Here is an 18,835-nt window from a genome sequence, read left to right as displayed (position 1 = left end):
AGAACATCCAGACAGAACAATAAGAAAACAACAGATGTGAACAACACTGCAGCCTGAAGGGACCTAACAGATATAAACCAACATTGTATCCACAGAATCAGAATACACATTTTACTCAAGCACCCATGGAACGTTCTCCAAGATAGGTCACATCTTAGATCACAAAACAACCCATAACGATTTGAGAGTATTGAAATCATACCAAGTATGCAACCACCCATATTCATCCAGCTGATTCTCTTTTATTGATATATGAGTGAGGAGCTTTATGGGGTAAGACAGATGGCCTGGGGCAGACAAAACACAGAGGTAGTCTGTGTCCTCCCTGGAGGTTGTAAAGTAGGTCATGAGAGATGCCTCACAAATATTTCACAATACATCTTTCCTCAGCAGGAAGCTTGGAGACAATTTAATCTGATGAACCCTGAAGTATGAGAAGAGAGGAGGGTAGTAAGTGTGGTTATGGACTGTAAAATAGGTCAGATATGTGAAAACTCCAGGCATGCGAGCAACGAAAGGAACAGGGCATCAAGAAGGGAAAAAAAGAGTTTGTAAATGTTAATTCAACAAGTGTTTAAATCCTTTGTGGTTTTAAAAAATCCATGAATGTTAGAATGACCTGGAAACTTCTTAAAGCCTAAGGATGCAGCAACTCGCCATCAAGACTGTGAATCAATGATTAATACATGAATCCTTGGTATTGGTGTGTTTTGAAATTTAAGTGCAGGCAGGTATGAGAACCCCTGGGATGGAATACAGAATGTGAATTCTGGGATAGGAGAGAAGAAAGGCTGGGGACGGAAATTGAGACCAGATGGGACACTGGCCTATATTATATGTTAAATAAATATATCTTTACTTCATAGGTACATGGGAGCTACTGAAAGCTTTTAAAGTAAAGGAGAGATTTTTTGGTTATTTTCTTTGTCACTAATCAATCAGCTTTACAGACTGACTCAGTGGAAAGAGCTTTGGGAGTTCAGTTCAAATTCCATCTACGTCTAAACTTTCTAATGCATATTATGTATTTTAAGGTTTTTAAAAATATTTATTTATTTGAGAGAGAGAAAGTGCATGAGTGCAGGGGGAGGGGCAGAGGGAAAGAGTCCTCAAGCAGACTTCCCACAGAATGCAGAGCCCCACATGATGTTCGATCCCAGGATCCTGAGATCACAACCTGAGCTGAAACCAAGTCGGACACTTAACTGACTGGGCAACCCAGGTGCCCCACATTTACATATTTTAAATATGAGAGCAATAATTTCTGTCCCATAGATTTGTCACAAATACTATAGATAATATATTCAAACTGTCCACAGTTGTGTGTGAGGACCCTATTTGTCACCTATTTGTCCAGTGATTTTTTTAACACTGAAGAAATCTAGGATTTAGAAAGAAACTTTGAAACTGGTAATGTTCATAGCCAATTCAATACAAGAACCTAAATTCTTTCAAGTCTAGAAAGTGTTCCTTTAATATTTTAAAGTGAAATTATGCATACTAAATTTTTTATGTAGATACCATCAGAGAAATGTGCAGCAGACTAATTTTTCTGACGTAAGATGTTTGTAGGAAAAGTGAATGCAAGCCTAGAATTGAAAATAGTAGGAAGTGCTTATGTACATTTCACTGGACTTCTTTTATATGTATTTATCAGCAGAGAGCGAGCAAGAAAAACTGCCTATTAGCCCAGAAGGCTAAAAGGTTTTGATATCAACCAGTAAAGTTAATGTTAGACAATGGATTATATAATATAGTTTCATGAAGAACATAATGCACTTGCCACTGAAGTTGAGGAAAAGGTAGGAAATACTATGACTTTGAGACCGAGATGATGAAAACAGGGCAAATGGGAACTGAGAGCAGGCTCCACTCTTCCCAATGTCACTGCTCCCCTTAAATGGAAAGTTTCAGAGAATGAGGCACCAAAAGGAAAAACAGAAGTAGAATTCATTTTTAAAATGGTGAAGTCTTAGTATGGTCTTTAGTTTAGTCAATACTAATATACCATGTCAATTTGCTGGTTTTGTCATCATGTCTTGGTTATGTAAAGGGTTAGCACTGCATGAAGCTAGTTAAATACTGTGAGGAACTCACTTCTATTTATACAATTTTCTGTGACTCTAAATTGAATTCAACACAAATATAGTTAATAAACACAGAAATTAGGTAAGTGGTTTTCAGAGGTTAGGGTTGGTGGAAGGAATTTACAAGATGGTACAAGGTAATTTTTTAGGATGATGGAAAAATTCTATAACTTAATTGTGGAGTGGCTTACATAATTGTGGGTCTAATTTATAGCTATAAAAGTTGCATTTTACTGTGTGTGAATTTACTTCAATAAACCTAAAACAATGAAAATCAGTCAAACCTTATAATAGACATATCTCCTATACCTAATTCTGGCGGGGTTAACCTACATTTACTACTATTAGAAGAGCAATTTTTTTTTTAGCTTAGAACAGTAAAATTAGTAAACTCTAGGCCTTGCTGGGGTTTACTGAATAATGTTATGTGGATATGGTAATCCAGAGTTATGGTCCTTCACAATGTTAAGTATCCTAAGCATTTCTGAATCCTCAGATGGAGAATATGTCACATTTTTAAAAGTGAATTATGCATAGGGGAAGGGAAGAAAAACTGAATGGGAAATCATCAAAGAGGGAGAAAAACCATGAAAGACTCTTAACTATGGGAAACAAACTGAGGGTTGCTGGAGGGGAGGTCGGTGGGGGGGTGGTAAAATTAGGTGATGGGCATTAAGGAGGGCACGTGATGCGATGAGCACTGGGTGTTATATGCAACCGACAAATCGTCGAACACTACCTGAGACTAATGATGTACTATATCTTGGCTGATTGAATTTAAATTAAAAAAGAGAGAGGAAAAAATAAAAGTGGTCCTTTGATATTAATTAATTCACCCTCGGTGAATTGAATGACTTACTACTGAGTATAAATTATTTAGCAAACAAACACTGCAGACACCTGTATTTGCAAGTTTTGCTTTGTCATTTCGAAAAATTCAACTATTATAATCTGTAACATAGAACAATGGCATTTGACATATAGTATTTTATTAAATGTTATTTTATGCATCTTTTATTAAATATTTTTAAAAAATTTTTTATTGTTATGTTAATCACTATACATTACATCATTAGTTTTTGATGTAGTGTTCCATGATTCATTGTTTGTGCATAACACCCAGTGCTCCACGCAGAATGTGCTCTCTTTAATACCCATCACCAGGCTAACCCATCCCCCACCCCTCTCCCCTCTAGAACCCTCAGTTTGTTTTTCAGAGTCCATCGTCTCTCATGGTTCGTCTCCCCCTCCGACTTACTCCCCTTCATTCTTCCCCTCCTGCTATCTTCTTCTTTTTTTTTTTTCTTAACCTATATTGCATTATTTGTTTCAGAAGTACAGATCTGTGATTCAACAGTCTTGCACAATTCACAGCGCTCACCATAGCACATACCCTCCCCAATGTCTATCACCCAGCCACCCCGTCCCTCCCACTCCCCACCACTCCAGCAACCCTCAGTTTGTTTCCTGAGATTAAGAATTCCTCATATCAGTGAGGTCATATGATACATGTCTTTCTCTGATTGACTTATTTCACTCAGCATAACACCCTCCAGTTCCATCCACGGCGTTGCAAATGGCAAGATCTCATTCCTTTTGATGGCTGCATAATATTCCATTGTGTATCTATACCACATCTTCTTTATCCATTCATCTGTCGATGGACATCTTGGCTCTTTCCACAGTTTGGCTATTGTGGACATTGCTGCAATAAACATTGGGGTGCACATATCCCTTCGGATCCCTACATTTGTATCTTTGTGGTAAATACCCAGTAGTGCAATTGCTGGATCGTATGGTAGCTCTATTTTCAACTGTTTGAGAAACCTCCATACTGTTTTCCAGATGGTTGCGCCAGCTTGCATTCCCACCAATAGTGTAGGAGGGTTTCCCTTTCTCCGCATCCCCGCCAACATCTGTCGTTTCCTGACTTGTTAATTTTAGCCATTCTGACGGGTGTGAGGTGGTATCTCATTGAGGTTTTGATTTGGATTTCCCTGATGCTGAGCGATATTGAGCACTTTTTCATGTGTCTGTTGGCCATTTGGATGTCTTCTTTGGAAAAATGTCTGTGCATGTCTTCTGCCCATTTCTTGATTGGATTATTTGTTCTTTGGGTGTTGAGTTTGATAAGTTCTTTATAGATTGTGGATACTAGCCCTTTATCTGATATGTCATTTGCAAATATTTTCTCCTATTCTGTCGGTTGTCTTTTGGTTTTGTGGACTGTTTCTTTTGCTGTGCAAAAGCTTTTTATCTTGATGAAATCCCAATAGTTCATTTTTGCCCTTGCTTCCCTTGCCTTTGGCAATGTTTCTAGGAAGAAGTTGCTGCGGCTGAGGTCGAAGAGGTAGCTACCTGTGTTCTCCTTTAGGATTTTGATGGACTCCTGTCTCACATTTAGGTCTTTCAACCATGTGGAGTCTATTTTTGTGTGTGGTGTAAGGAAATGGTCCAGTTTCATTCTTCTGCATGTGGCTGTCCAATTTTCCCAACACCATTTGTTGAAGAGACTGTCTTTTTGCCATTGAACATTCTTTCCTGCTTTGTCAAAGATGAGTTGACCATGGAGCTGAGGGTCCATTTCTGGGCTCTCTATTCTGTTCCATTGATCTATGTGTCTGTTTTTGTGCCAGTACCATACTGTCTTGATGATGACAGCTTTGTAATAGAGCTGGAAGTCCGGAACTGTGATGCCACCAGCTTTGCTTTTCTTTTTCAATATTCCTCTGGCTTTTCAGGGTCTCTTCTGGTTCCATACAAATTTTAGGATTATTTGTTCCATTTCTTTGAAAAAAGTGGATGGTATTTTGATGGGGATTGCATTGAATGTGTAGATTGCTCTAGGTAGCATTGACATCTTCACAATGTTTGTTCTTCCAATCCATGAGCATGGAACGTTTTTCCATTTCTTTGTGTCTTCCTCAATTTCTTTCATGAGTATTTTATAGTTTTCTGAGTACAGATCCTTTGCTTCTTTGGTTAAATTTATTCCTAGGTATTTTATAGTTTTGGGTGCAGTTGTAAATGGGATCAACTCCTTGATTTGTCTCTCTTCTATCTTGTTGTTGGTGTATAGAAATGCCACTGATTTCTGTGCATTGATTTTATATCCTGCTATTTTACTGAATTCCTGTATGAGTTCTAGCAGTTTTGGGGTGGAGTCTTTTGGGTTTTCCACATACAATATCATATCATCTGCAAAGAGTGAGAGTTTGACTTCCTCTTTGCCGATTTGGATGCCTTTGATTTCTTTTTGTTGTCTGATTGCTGTGGCTAGGACTTCTAATACTATGTTGAATAGCAGTGGTGATGGTGGACATCCCTGCTGCGTTCCTGACCTTAGGGGAAAAGCTCTCAGCTTTTCCCCATTGAGAATGATATTCGCTGTAGGTTTTTCATAAATGGCTTTTATGACATTGAGGTATGTACCCCCTATCCCTATACTCTGAAGAGTTTTGATCAAGAAAGGATGCTGTACTTTGTCAAATGCTTTTTCTGCATCTATTGAGAGGATCATATGATTCTTGTTCTTTCTTTTGTTAATGTATTGTACCACGTTGATTGATTTGCGGATGTTGAACCAGCCTTGCAGCCCAGGGATAAATCCCACTTGGTGATGGTGAATAATCCTTTTAATGTACTGTTGGATCCTTTTGGCTAGCATTTTGGTGAGAATTTTTGCATCCATGTTCATCAAGGATATTGGTGTGTAATTCTCCTTTTTGATGGGGTCTTTGTCTGGTTTGAGGATCAAGGTAATGGTGGCCTCATAAAATGAGTTTGGAAGTTTTCCTTCCATTTCTATTTTTTGGAACAGTTTCAGGAGATTAGGTATTAATTCTTCTTGAAATGTTTGGTAGAATTCCCCTGGGAAGCCATCTGGCCCTGGGCTTTTGTTTGTTGGGAGATTTTTGATGACTGCTTCAATTTCCTTAGTGGTTATAGGTCTGTTCAGGTTTTCTATTTCTTCCTGGTTCAATTTTGGTAGTTGATACATCTCTAGGAATGCACCCATTTCTTCCAGGTTATCTAATTTGCTGGCATAGAGTTGCTCATAATATGTTCTTATAATTGTTTGTATTTCTTTGGGGTTGGTTGTGATCTCTCCTCTTTCATTCATGATTTTGTTGATTTGGGTCATTTCTCTTTTCTTTTTGATAAGTCTGGCCAGGGGTTTATCAATCTTATTAATTCTTTCAAAGAACCAGCTCCTAGTTTCGTTCATCTGTTCTACTGTTCTTTTGGTTTCTATTTCATGGATTTCTGCTCTGATCTTTATTATTTCTCTTCTCCTGCTGGGTTTAGGCTTTATTTGCTGTTTTTTCTCTCACTCCTTTAGGTGTAGGGTTAGGTTGTGTATTTGAGACCTTTCTTGTTTCTTGAGAAAGGCTTGTATTGCTATATACTTTCCTCTTAGGACTGCCTTTGTTGTATCCCAAAGATTTTGAACAGTTGTGTTTTCATTTTCATTGGTTTCCATGAATTTTTTAAATTCTTCTTTAATTTCCTGGTTGACCCGTTCATTCTTTAGTAGGATGCTCTTTAGCCTCCATGTATTTGAGTTCTTTCCAACTTTCCTCTTGTGATTGAGTTCTAGTTTCAAAGCATTGTGGTCTGAAAATATGCAGGGAATAATCCCAATCTTTTGGTACCAGTTGAGACCTGATTTGTGACCTAGACTGTGATCAATTCTGGAGAATGTTCCATGGGCACTAGAGAAGAATGTGTATTCCGTTGCTTTGGGATGGAATGTTCTGAATATGTCTGTGAGGTCCATTTGGTCCAGTGTTTCATTTAAAGTCTTTATTTCCTTGATGATCTTTTGCTTAGATGATCTGTCCATTTCAGTCAGGGGGGTCTTAAAGTCCACCACCATTGTTTTATTGCTGTCAATGTGTTTCTTTGCTTTTGTTATTAATTGCCTTATATAATTGGCTGCTCCCATGGTAGGGGCATAGATATTTACAATTGTTAGATCTTCTTGGTGGATAGACCCTTTAAGTAGGATATAGTGTCCTTCCTCATCTCTTATTACAGTCTTTGTTTTAAAATCTAATTTGTCTGATATAAGGATTGCCACCCTGGCTTTCTTTTGGTGTCCATTAGCATGGTAAATGGTTTTCCACCCCCTCACTTTCAATGTGGAGGTGTCTTTGGGTCTAAAATGAGTCTCTTGCAGACAGCGTATTGATGGGTCTTGTGTTTTAATCCAATCTGATAGCCTGTGTCTTTTGATTGGGACATTTAGCCCATTTACATTCAGGGTAACTATTGAAAGATATGAATTTAGTGCCATTGTATTGCCTGTAAGGTGACTGTTACTGTACATTGTCTGTGTTCCTTTCTGATCTATGCTGCTTTTAGGCTCTCTCTTTGCTTAGAGGACCCCTTTCAATATTTCTTGTAGGGCTGGTTTCGTGTTTGCACATTCCTTTAGTTTTTGTTTGTCCTCGAAGCTTTTTATCTCTCCTTCTATTTTCAGTGACAGCCTAGCTGGATATAGGATTGTTGGCTGCATATTTTTCTCGTTTAGTTCTCTGAAGATATCATGCCAGTCCTTTCTGGCCTGCCAGGTCTCTGTGGATAGGTCTGTTGCCAATCCAATGTTTCTACCATTTTAGGTTACATATCTCTTATCCCGAGCTGCTTTCAGGATTTTCTCTTTGTCTCTGAGACTCGTAAGTTTTACTATTAGATGTTGGGGTGTTGACCTATTTTTATTGATTTTGAGGAGGGTTCTCTGGGCCTCCTGGATTTTGATGCCTGTTTCCTTTCCCACATTAGGGAAGTTCTCTGCTATAATTTCCTCCAATATACCTTCTGCCCCTCTCTCTCTTTCTTCTTCTTCTGGGATCCCAATTATTCTAATGTTGTTTCATCTTATCGTATCGCTTATCTCTCGAATTCTGCCCTTGTGATCCTGTAGTTGTTTATCTCTCTTTTTCTCTGCCTCTTTATTTTCCATCATTTGATCTTCTATATCGTTGATTCTCTCTTCTGCCTCATTTATCCTAGCAGTTAGTGCCCTCATTTTTGATTGCACCTCATTAATAGCCTTTTTGATTTTGACTTGGTTAAATTTTAGTTCTTTTATTTCTCCAGAAAGTGTTTCTCTAATAACTTCCATGCTTTTCTCAAGCCCAGCTAGTGTCTTTAAAGTCATGATTCTGAACTCTAGGTCCGACATCGTACTAATGTCCGTATTGAGTAGGTCCCTGGCAGACGGTACTACCTCTTGTTCTTTTTGCTGAGGTGATTTTTTTTTCGTCTTGTCATTTTGTCCAGAGGAGAATAGATGAATGAGAGAACAAAATGCTAACAGGTTAACAACATCCCCAGCAGATATACTCTATGCAAATCAGAAAAGACCTGAAACCAGGGGAAAAGAAAGGGAAAGAAAGAAAAAAGAAAGGGGAAAAAAAAGAAAAAGAAAAAGAAAAAGATAAAAACAAACAAAAACAGAATAAAACAAAAAAAACAGAATATGATCAAATATGATCAGGCTAGTGCATAGATCAGTGCCACACACTAGATTTTGGGCGTATTTTGGCCTGTTAGAAGAAAGTGCCTCCTAAAATTTTAAAGGAAGAAAGACTTATATATGTACAAAATAAGGGTTGAGACAATGAAAGGATGGATGATGACTGTAAAGATGAAAATTATAAAAGATTTTATAAAAGGAATTGATAAGATAAGAAGTTGTTTGAAAAAAGAAAGAAGAAGATTAAAAAAAAAAGGGAGAGAATGTGATCAGGCAGGAGACTAGAACAAAGCCATACACTAGTGATTTAGGGTATATTTTGATCTGTTAGAAGAAACTGTATCTCAAAATTTTAAAGAGAGAACAACTTAGATATATATGCCAAAAATAAGGGTAACTACTATGAAGGGCTAAAATATGACTCTAAAAATGAAAAATAAAAAAATGTTTTTTTTAAAAAAAAGGATTGATAAGATGTTGGTTGACAAAAGGAAGAAGAAAAATTTAAAAAAAAACAGTTAAAAAAATTAACTTTGAAAAACTAATGAATCCTGGTAAAAAAAAAAGCCATGAATTCTATGTGCAGTATTCCCCTAGCGCTGGGTTTCTTCCATTCTCCTTGATCGGTAAACTTGGTCTTGGCTTGCTGGCTGTTCTTACTGATCTTTTGGGGGCGGGGCCTGTTGCCGTGGTTCCCAAATGTCTTTGCAGAGGCGGAATTGCCCCACCCTTGTCGGTCTGGGCTAAGCAATCTGCTCGGGTTTGCTCTCGGGAGCTTTTGTTCCCTGCAAGCTCTCGGTACAGCTTTGGAGGAGGAGAGTGAAAATGGCAGCCTCCTAATCTCTATCCAGAGGAGCTGAGAACTCGGGGCCCCGCTCCTCAGTGCGCCCCCGGAGAAAAGCAGTCACTCCTGTCTCCCCGGTCTCTGGCCGCACTCTGTGCTCACCCGGCCTGTGACCGAGCGTTGCTATCTCTGGCACCCAACCCCGTGTGGAGTCTCCAAAGCCAGCAGATCCCTGCGATGCGTTCCTGCTCCACTCCTCCCGGGGGAGGAAGGGGAGTCTCCCCAGATCTGTCACTTGTTGGGTCCCTACTGGAGGAGAAGTGGCCTGACTATGCCACGGATCACAGTTTATGGCAACCCCGAGCTGAGAGCCCGTGCCTCGGCTCCATCTCTGCAGCCGGCTTTCCCGCTCCGATACCTGGGAGCTCTGCCACACTCAGGCACCCCCGGTCTTTCTGTGACCCCGAGGGTCCTGAGACCACACTGTCCCGCAAGGGTTCCACCCCCAGCTTAGCCACTGGAGTGACATCCCTCCGCGGAGCCAACTTCTAAAAGTTCCAATTTTGTGCTCGGCGGCTCTATCACTTGCCAGAAGCGGCAGAGGCCCCCTCCCCCGCCGTCTATCCTCCCGAATATCGCCTCGGATTCACTTCTCCGCATGTCCTACCTTCCAGTAAGTGGTCGCTTCCCTGTTCAGAGAGTCGTTGCTACTCTCCTCTTCGATCTCCTGTTGAGTTCGTAGGTGTTCAGAATGGTTTGATCCCTTTTCAGCTGAATTCCTGAGACCAGATGAAATCCAAGTCTCCTACTCCTCCGCCCACTTGCTCCGCCAAAAAAACCTCTTTTATTAAATATTATTACCTCAAAGTATGTATGAATTTTAAGTGCCATGTCATGGTATAGAACAAATAAAACTCTTGTTAGTATACTTTGGATTTTTCATACTGGACAGTTTTGTTAAAGTATACTCTCTACCTGCATTTGGCCTGATGTTTATCTGAAGCATCTGTTCAGTTCAGGATATCTAGACTTTGTATATGTATCTGGAGAGTAACTAGAGGCAAGAGGGGTCTTGGTGGTGACTATGAAGAAGGAGCAGGGCAAATGCATTTGAGTTGGATGTTAGGTGAAGGGAAACACAGGGGTCTTTCCTTGGTCTGGCCACAAAACACTTTTCTTAAGCCATTCTGTTCCCCCTAGACCTTTGGGTTCTATATCCAACTCTTACTCTATAATCTCAGGTTTCACAATTAATATTTGTTGTATGAATTGAAAATATTGTTTTGGACAAGGTTCCCAGTTTCGGTACCAACTGCCACTTACAATTGTGTCCAGTGAGGTGGCTTTTGCAATGATCAGCAAAACACAAAACTACTTGCAACTACGTGCCTTATACCATGCAATAGCTCTAATATAGAGGAGTTGGAGGGCCACAGCACCCAGAAGCCTCTTGTAGAAGAACAAAATGGATCAGAAAAGCTAATTTCTGAGTGTCCACTTACTGGTTCAAAAAGCACTATGGAATGGATGGTGTCTTAGCTGCTATAACAAAAATACCACAAACTAGGTGTTTTATAAACACCAATATTTCTTTCTCATGGTTCCAGAGGCTGGGAAGTCCAAGGTCATGGTGCCAGGAGATTCAGTGTCTGGTGAGACCCAGCTTCCTTGATGGCCACCTTCTCACTGTAACCTCACATAGCAGAAGGGCAAGCAAGTGCTCTAGGGTCTCTTTTGTAAGAGCAGGAATCCTGATCAGGAGGATTCTGTCCTTATGCCATCTCCCCCAAAAGCCCCACCTCTCTGCACCATTATCTTGGGCGTTAAGATTTCAACATATGAATTTCGGAGGACACGATCATTCAGTCCATAGCGGATGGCAATAATGACTGTATCCTGACATCCTGCTGGTTTGAAAGCGTGCCCAGAATTCTTTTCATTTCTTCCCTGGAGCTTAATAAAAGCAATGATTACTTTGCATGTCGATCTGGGGACAGGTGGGGAAACTTTGGTCACTTTTGGGGAATGTTAAATTGGGTAAAATTAGGTCAGATTAGCAATAAAATACATTGACACTTTTTTTATTTATTGAAGTTAATTTTTCCAGTATGATGGTAAATATATCTTCATTACAAAGAGAAAAAAAGAGAAACAAAAATGCAAAAAAAGAAAAAAGAAAACCTTAATTCTATCACCCAGATGCAACCAATTTTAATATTTTGATATACTATCTTTTATTTAGATTTGATATTTTTAAAAAATTATGACCATAAGGTATATACACTGATTTCATTTAATGATTTAAATGGTATTATGAAAATAATAAATGCCAAAATGGCCATAATCTAAAAAAGGAAAATTTAAAAATGTGTTCAAGAGGGTGTAGACAAAGTTTAGACAAAGTGTAACCTCATGCATTGCTAGAGAGAACATGAGAAGCAACTTTGGATAACAAGTTCTTAAGTTCAACATACACCTGCCATATGAACCATCCATTCCACTCCTGTTATTCATCCAAAAGAAAAGGAAACAAAATCCATATGTCCGTACAAATACTTGCATACTAATGTTCTTTTTAAAAATATTTTATTTATATACTTGAGAGAGAGAGAGAGCATGCATGTGAGAGCAGAGGGGAGGGGCAGAGGAAGAGAGAGAGACAAGCAGACTCCCTGCTGAGCAGGGAGCCCCACAGAGAGCTTGATCTGAGGACCCTGGGGTCATGACCTGAGTGGAAGGCAGATGCTCAACCGGCCACCCAGGTGCCCCACTAATATTCTTAATAACATTGTTCATAATAACAGAAAAGCAGAAACAATCCAAGTGTCCATCAACTGGTAAGTGAACACAATTTGGTTCATCAATACAAAACGGAATAACCCATTTATCATGTAAAAATAATGAACTCCTTACAGATTATTTGAAGTATATGAACTTCTAAATCATTATGCTTAGTGAAAGAAGCAATTATGAACACCTATGTATTGCTTCACTCTATCTATGTGAAATGTCCAGAAAAGACAAAACAATAGGGAGCAGATTAGTGGTTGCCTTCAGTGGGAATGGGAAGACAGATTACCTACAGTCAGGTTAGAAGAAGCTTTTCTGGGGTAATGTAAATAACCTAAAATTAGATTGTGGTGATGGTTATGTATCTCTGTATATTTACAAACATGTTATACCTAAGAATGATTTTTTGCTAAGTAAATATCTCAATGAATCTATTTTAAAAGTAATAGAATAGTTCTATTAAAATTGCCTTTTCATTACCAAAATAGCCAGTTTTAAATATTGTGAAACTCCCCATCTCACTTTCATTGCTAAAGAATGGAGACAATGTCTAGTGAGGTTTTTATAAGAACTAAGTTAGAGAACATGTGAGACACAATTGTCATGAGCCCATTATAAAGGCGCACACACAAGTTGTGTCTTTCCACAATGTCAGCTTTATTCAATCATAAAGCAAAGTTAAATCACAATTATAAAGCAGGTTCAGAATTCTAAAGTCAATGACAATTTGCCATGTGATTAAATTTGGCTTCTTGCACAGCACACAGAGCAGGACAGAAGACAAGCCACACAACAAACAAGATACCAGAAGGGTGTAGGGAGTGAACAAACCAAATGTGAAGTCAGTTGGTGGGCCCGCAGTTGACATAGGCCTTAGTCTGGTCCAGGCCAGCTCTCGGCACTTAACTGCTTTTGATGTTCAAGCAGTGGAGGATCTTGGTTCTCTATGGACATCAATCGGGCAGAGCCTCCAGGGGCAGCTGCCATTTTTAAAATGGTCAGACATAGAGAGATCATGTCTGAAGAGGCTGGCAGTTTGTTGCCAAAATCCTTTTGAAAGGAACTTAATTGGTCTTGGGCCCCCGCAGACCTCCTCTGGCTCTGCCCATTATCAGTTCTGGGGTGTCAGCTGACTCTGGTCTTGGTAATGTCTCAATATTGATATCTCATAGCTCCAGTACCTTTAACTACTTGTGTCATTGCTTGACACAGGTCCCTGCTTGACATGAAAGACTCCATTTTGCTCTCTACAATATACATATATACATATGAATGGAATAGAATGTACACATTAAACATACACAGATATTGAATATGCATATCCACCAATACCACACTGTCTTAATTATTATATCTATATAATAAGTAGATACTAAGACTCAAAATCAGGTATTTTGACTTTTCCAAATTGTTTCTTCATCTTAGCAATTCTAGTTCTTCATAATTTCATATAAATTTTAAGATAAACTTGGTTTTATCTACAGAAAATCTTGCTGGGATTTTGACAGATTTTTTTTTTTCTTGATTCTGAGTCACTTTAGGAAAAATTGACATCTTTACTATTTTGAGCCTTCCAATTATAAATGCCATGTTCTTCTACTTATTTACATTTTCTTGTAGGGCTTACAAGTACAATGCCATGTTAAATAATCTAATTTTACCTAACTTAACATTGCGATATTTAGATATTTCTGGATCTGAAAAGTGTTAAGTTGAGTGATAGTGCCCTTGCCTTCTGTATTGGTGATTGCCTGAGGCATCTTTTAAAACACAGTATATAATTTTTGTATAGGTGTCCTGAAAGTAAAGACAAGAGGAATTTGGGAAGTGAACAAAGAACCAGATAGAAGATAGGTATGGGAAAAGTGGAAAAGCTCTTTCCTTGATTTTGGCCACTAGATACTTGTCCTAAGGCAAACTGTGCCTCCATTAACATGGGTTCCATAATCAATTGATAACCCTGTGGTCAATATTGGCTATCTCTATAAGACAACTTTTTTCACAGAGATGGAAAAAAAACATTCACTTCCAAACTCCTTCAGACCCTTCCATGAATGGCTCTGTTAAGACACTTAGCTTCCTGTATTATGGGTACATAATTCATTTTAAGAGTTTGAGCTCTTTGGTGGGACCCGGAATGATGCCATACGCACAGTTGATTCATTCGTACTTGGATGAATGGAAAACATTAATTTGGGCTGGAATTCCAGTTAGTTATGTGCAAACCAAGTGGCATTTACAATTTTGAGTGATGTGGAGACTTTGGTAATCATCATCAAAACACAAAACTACTTTGTAATATGTGCCTTGTAGAGTTTGTTGTAATAGCTCTACACTGGTGTCAGAGGAACTAAGCAGCATTAGGATGTTTGTAAAGGAGTAACCAGGTTCAGGACAGCCAAGATCAATATGCTTATTTGGTAGTTTAGAAAGCATTGTGGGATGGATAGCAATCATGGCTGTGCAAGCTGAAGGTATCCAGCTTGATGAGAGAGCACCCAGAAAGCTTTCTATTCCTCCCTGGATCTTCATAAAGCCAGCCTAACTCAAAATGTCAACCTGGGAAATGGAGGAAGCACTTTGGTGTATATATCCCTGGGAATGTTAAGTTAGATAAAATTAGATTATTTAGCATTAAAAGCCTTTAGATATTTTGTTGCTTTATTGAGGATTATTTTTTTCCCTTATGATAGTAAATACATGTTTCTCATTAAGATGAAAGATTCAGAAAGCTGGAAAAGTAAACATAATATAACTCTATCACCAAGAAGCAACAACTTTAATATTTGGAATATTATCTTCTATGAATTTTTCTTTATATTTTCTTAATTAAAGCCATAGTGTATATATGTGAATTTAGTATCTTGAATAAAGTGTTTTTAGTATATGTGCTGCCGAAGCGAGCACTTGAATAAAGTGTTTTTAACATTACAAAAAAAAAAAAAAATGCACTCACTATAATGGCCATAATTGAAACTCTCAACAAAAGTTTCTGATTCTTGATTCATTAGTTGCATATAACACCCAGTGCTCACCACATCATGTGCCCTCCTTAATTCCTCCTTAATCACCCAGTTACCCCACCCCCTCACACCCACCTCCCTTTCTGTAACCTGCAGTTTGTTTCCCAGAGCCAAGAGTCTCTCGTGGTTTGTCTCCCTCTCTGATTTCTTCCCATTCAGTTTTCCCTCTCTTCCCCTGCGGTCCTCCACACTATTCCTTATGTTCCACATATGAGTGAAACGATATGAATTTTGTCTTTCCCCGATTGACATCAAAAACTAATGATGTATTATATGTTGGCAAATTGAATTTAAATTAAAAAATAAATAAAAGCAGGACAAGGGAGAGATGGCAGAGGAGTAGGGGACCCTATTCCAACTGGTCCCCTGAATTGAGCAGGATATTGACCAGACCACTCTGAACATCCACGAAATCAGCCTGAGATATAAGAAGATATATCTGGATCTCTACAAACAGAATATCACAGGCTGTTGGTTTCAAGAATGACTAAGAGGAGGAACCCCCAAAATAGGAAAGACTCAGAGACTGTGACTTCTGCTACAGATTTACAAATGGTTACAGATATAACCAAGATGTCGGAAATGGACTTCAGGGTAACAGTTATGAAGACGATAGCTAGAATGGAGAAATCGATTAAAGGCAACATAGAATCTCTAAGGGCAGAAATGAAAGCTGAACTGGCAGAACTTAAAAATGCTATCAATGAGAGCCAGTCTAATCTAGATACTCTTAACAGCTAGGGTAAACAAGGCAGAAGAACAAATTAGTGATCTAGAAGACAAACTGATAGAAAAGAAGGAAAAAGAGGAGGCCAGGCAGAAACAGCTCAAAATCCATGAAAACAGAATTAGAGAAATAAGTGACACCATGAAATGTTCCACTGTCAGAATTATTGGGATCCCTGAGGGGGTGGAGAGAGAGAGAGGACTAGAAGATATATTTGAGCAAATCATAGCTATGAACTTCCCTCATCTGGGGAATGAAACAAACATTTGTGTCCTAGAGGCAGAGAGGATCTCTCCCAAGATTAAGGAAAATAGACCAATGCCCTGGCATGTAATAGTAAAACTTGCAAATCTTAGAACCAAGGAAACCATCTTAAGGGCAGTTAGGGGGAAGAGATTCCTTACGTACAGAGGGAGGAACATCAGAATAACGTCAGACCTATCCACAGAGACCTGGCAAGCCAGAAAGGCCTGGCAATACATATTCAGGGTACTAAATGAGAAGAACATGCAGCCAAGAATACTTTATCCGACAAGGCTGTCATTTAGAATGGATGGAGAGATGCAGAGCTTCCACGACCGGCAGAAACTGAAAGAATATGTGACCATTAAGCCGGCTCTGCAAGAAATATTAAGGGGGTAGGGGGTTCTATAAAAGGAGAAAGACCCCAAGAGTGATGTAGAACAGAAATTTACAGAGACAATCTATTGAAACAAGGACATGATGACAATAAATTCATATCTTTCAATAATCACTCTCAATGTGAACGGCCTAAATACTCCCATAAAAAATAGCACAGCATTACAGATTGGATAAAAAGACAGGACCCATCCATATGCTGCCTACAAGAGACTCATTTTGAACCTAAAGATACATCCAGACTGAGTGAAGGGATGGAGATCCATCTTCCATGCCAATGGACCTCAAAAGAAAGCTGGGGTAGCAATTCTTATATCAGACAAATTGGATTTTAAACTAAAGACTGTAGTTAGAGACACAGAAGGACACTATATCATTCGTAAAGGGTCCATCCAACAAGAAGATCTAACAATTGTAAATATCTACACCCCCAACATGGGAGCAGCCGACTATATAAGTCAACTGTTAACCAAAATAAAGAGTCATATTGATAATAACATGTTAATTATAGGAGACTTCAATACTCCACTCTCAGCAATAGACAGATCATCTAAGCAGAAAATCAACAAAGAAGCAAGAGTAGACACACTGGACCAGATGGACCTCATAGATATATACAAAACATTCCACCCTCAAACAGCAGAATGCTCATTCTTCTCAAACACACATGGAACTTTCTGCAGAATAGACAACATACTGGGTCACAAATCAGGTCTCAACTGATACCAAAAGATTGAGATTATTCCCTGCATATTCTCAGACCATAATGCTTTAAAGCTGGAACTCAATCACAAGAAAAACATTTAGAAGAAATTCAAACACTTGGAAGCTAAAAACCACTCTGCTCAAGAATGTTTGGGTCAACCAGGAAATCAAAGAAGAACTTAAACAATTCATGGAAATCAATGAGAATGAAAGCACATCAGTCCAAAACCTATGGGATACTGCAAAGGCAGTCCTAAGGGGGAAACTCATAGCCATCCAAGCCTCACTCAAAAAAATAGAAAACTCCCAAATTCACCAGCTAACTTTATGTCTTAAAGAACTAGAGAAAAAGCAACAAACGATGCCTAAGCCATGCATTAGAAGAGAAATAATTAAGATTAGAGCAGAGATCAATGAATTAGAAACCAGAAACACAATAGATCAGATCAATGAAACTAGAAGCTGGTTCTTTGAAAGAATTAATAAGATCGATAAGCCACTGGCCAGACTTATCCAAAAGAAAAGAGAAAGGACTCAAATTAATAAAATTATGAATGAAAGGGAAGAGATCAAGACTAACACCAAGGAAATAGAAACAATTATTAGAAATTATTATCAACAACTATATGCCAGTAAATTAAGCAACCTGGAAGAAATGGATGCCTTCCAGGAAACCTATAAACTACCAAGACTGAAACAGGAAGAAATTGACAACCTGAATAAGCCAATAACCAGTAATGAGATTGAAGCAGTGTTCAAAAACCTCCCAAAAAACAAGAGTCCAGGGCCTGATGGATTCCCTGGGGAATTCTACCAAACATTCAAAGAAGAAATAATACATATTCTCCTGAAGCTGTTTCAAAAAATAGAAACAGAAGGAAAGCTTTCAGACTCATTTTATAAGACCAGCATTACCTTAATCCTCAAACCAAGCAAAGACCCCATCAAAAAGGAGAATTTCAGACCAATATTTCTGATGAATATGGATTCCAAAATTATCAACAAAATCCTAGCTAATAGGATCCAACAATACATTAAAAGGATCATCCACCACGACCAAGTGGGATTTATCCCCGGGATGCAAGGGTGGTTCAACATTCACAAATCAATCAATGTGATAGAACACATTAATAAGAGGAGAGGGAAGAACCATATGGTCCTCTCAATTCGTGCAGGAAAAGCATTTGACAAAATAGAGCACCCTTTCCTCATTAAAACTCTTCAGAGTACAGGGATAGAGGAAAGTTCAAGTTTCAAGTTCATAAAATCCATCTATGAAAAACCCACAGCCAATATCATCCTCAATGGGGAAAAGCTGAGAGCTTTTCCCTCAAGATCAGGAACACATCAAAGATGCCCATTCTCACCACTATTGTTCAGCATAGTACTAGAAGTCCTAGCAACAGCAATTAGACAACAAAAAGAAATAAAAGTATTCAAATTGGCAAAGAAGAAGTCAAACTCTCTCTTTTTGCAGATGACATGATCCTTTATGTGGAAAACCCAAAAGACCCCACCCCCAAATTACTAGAACTCATACAGCAATTCAGTAATGTGGCAGGATACAAAATCAATGCACAGAAATTGGTTGCTTTC

The sequence above is a fragment of the Zalophus californianus genome, chromosome 5 (assembly GCF_009762305.2).
Source record: "Zalophus californianus isolate mZalCal1 chromosome 5, mZalCal1.pri.v2, whole genome shotgun sequence".
NCBI lineage: Eukaryota > Metazoa > Chordata > Mammalia > Carnivora > Otariidae > Zalophus > Zalophus californianus.
This window is presented reverse-complemented; position numbering follows the sequence as displayed.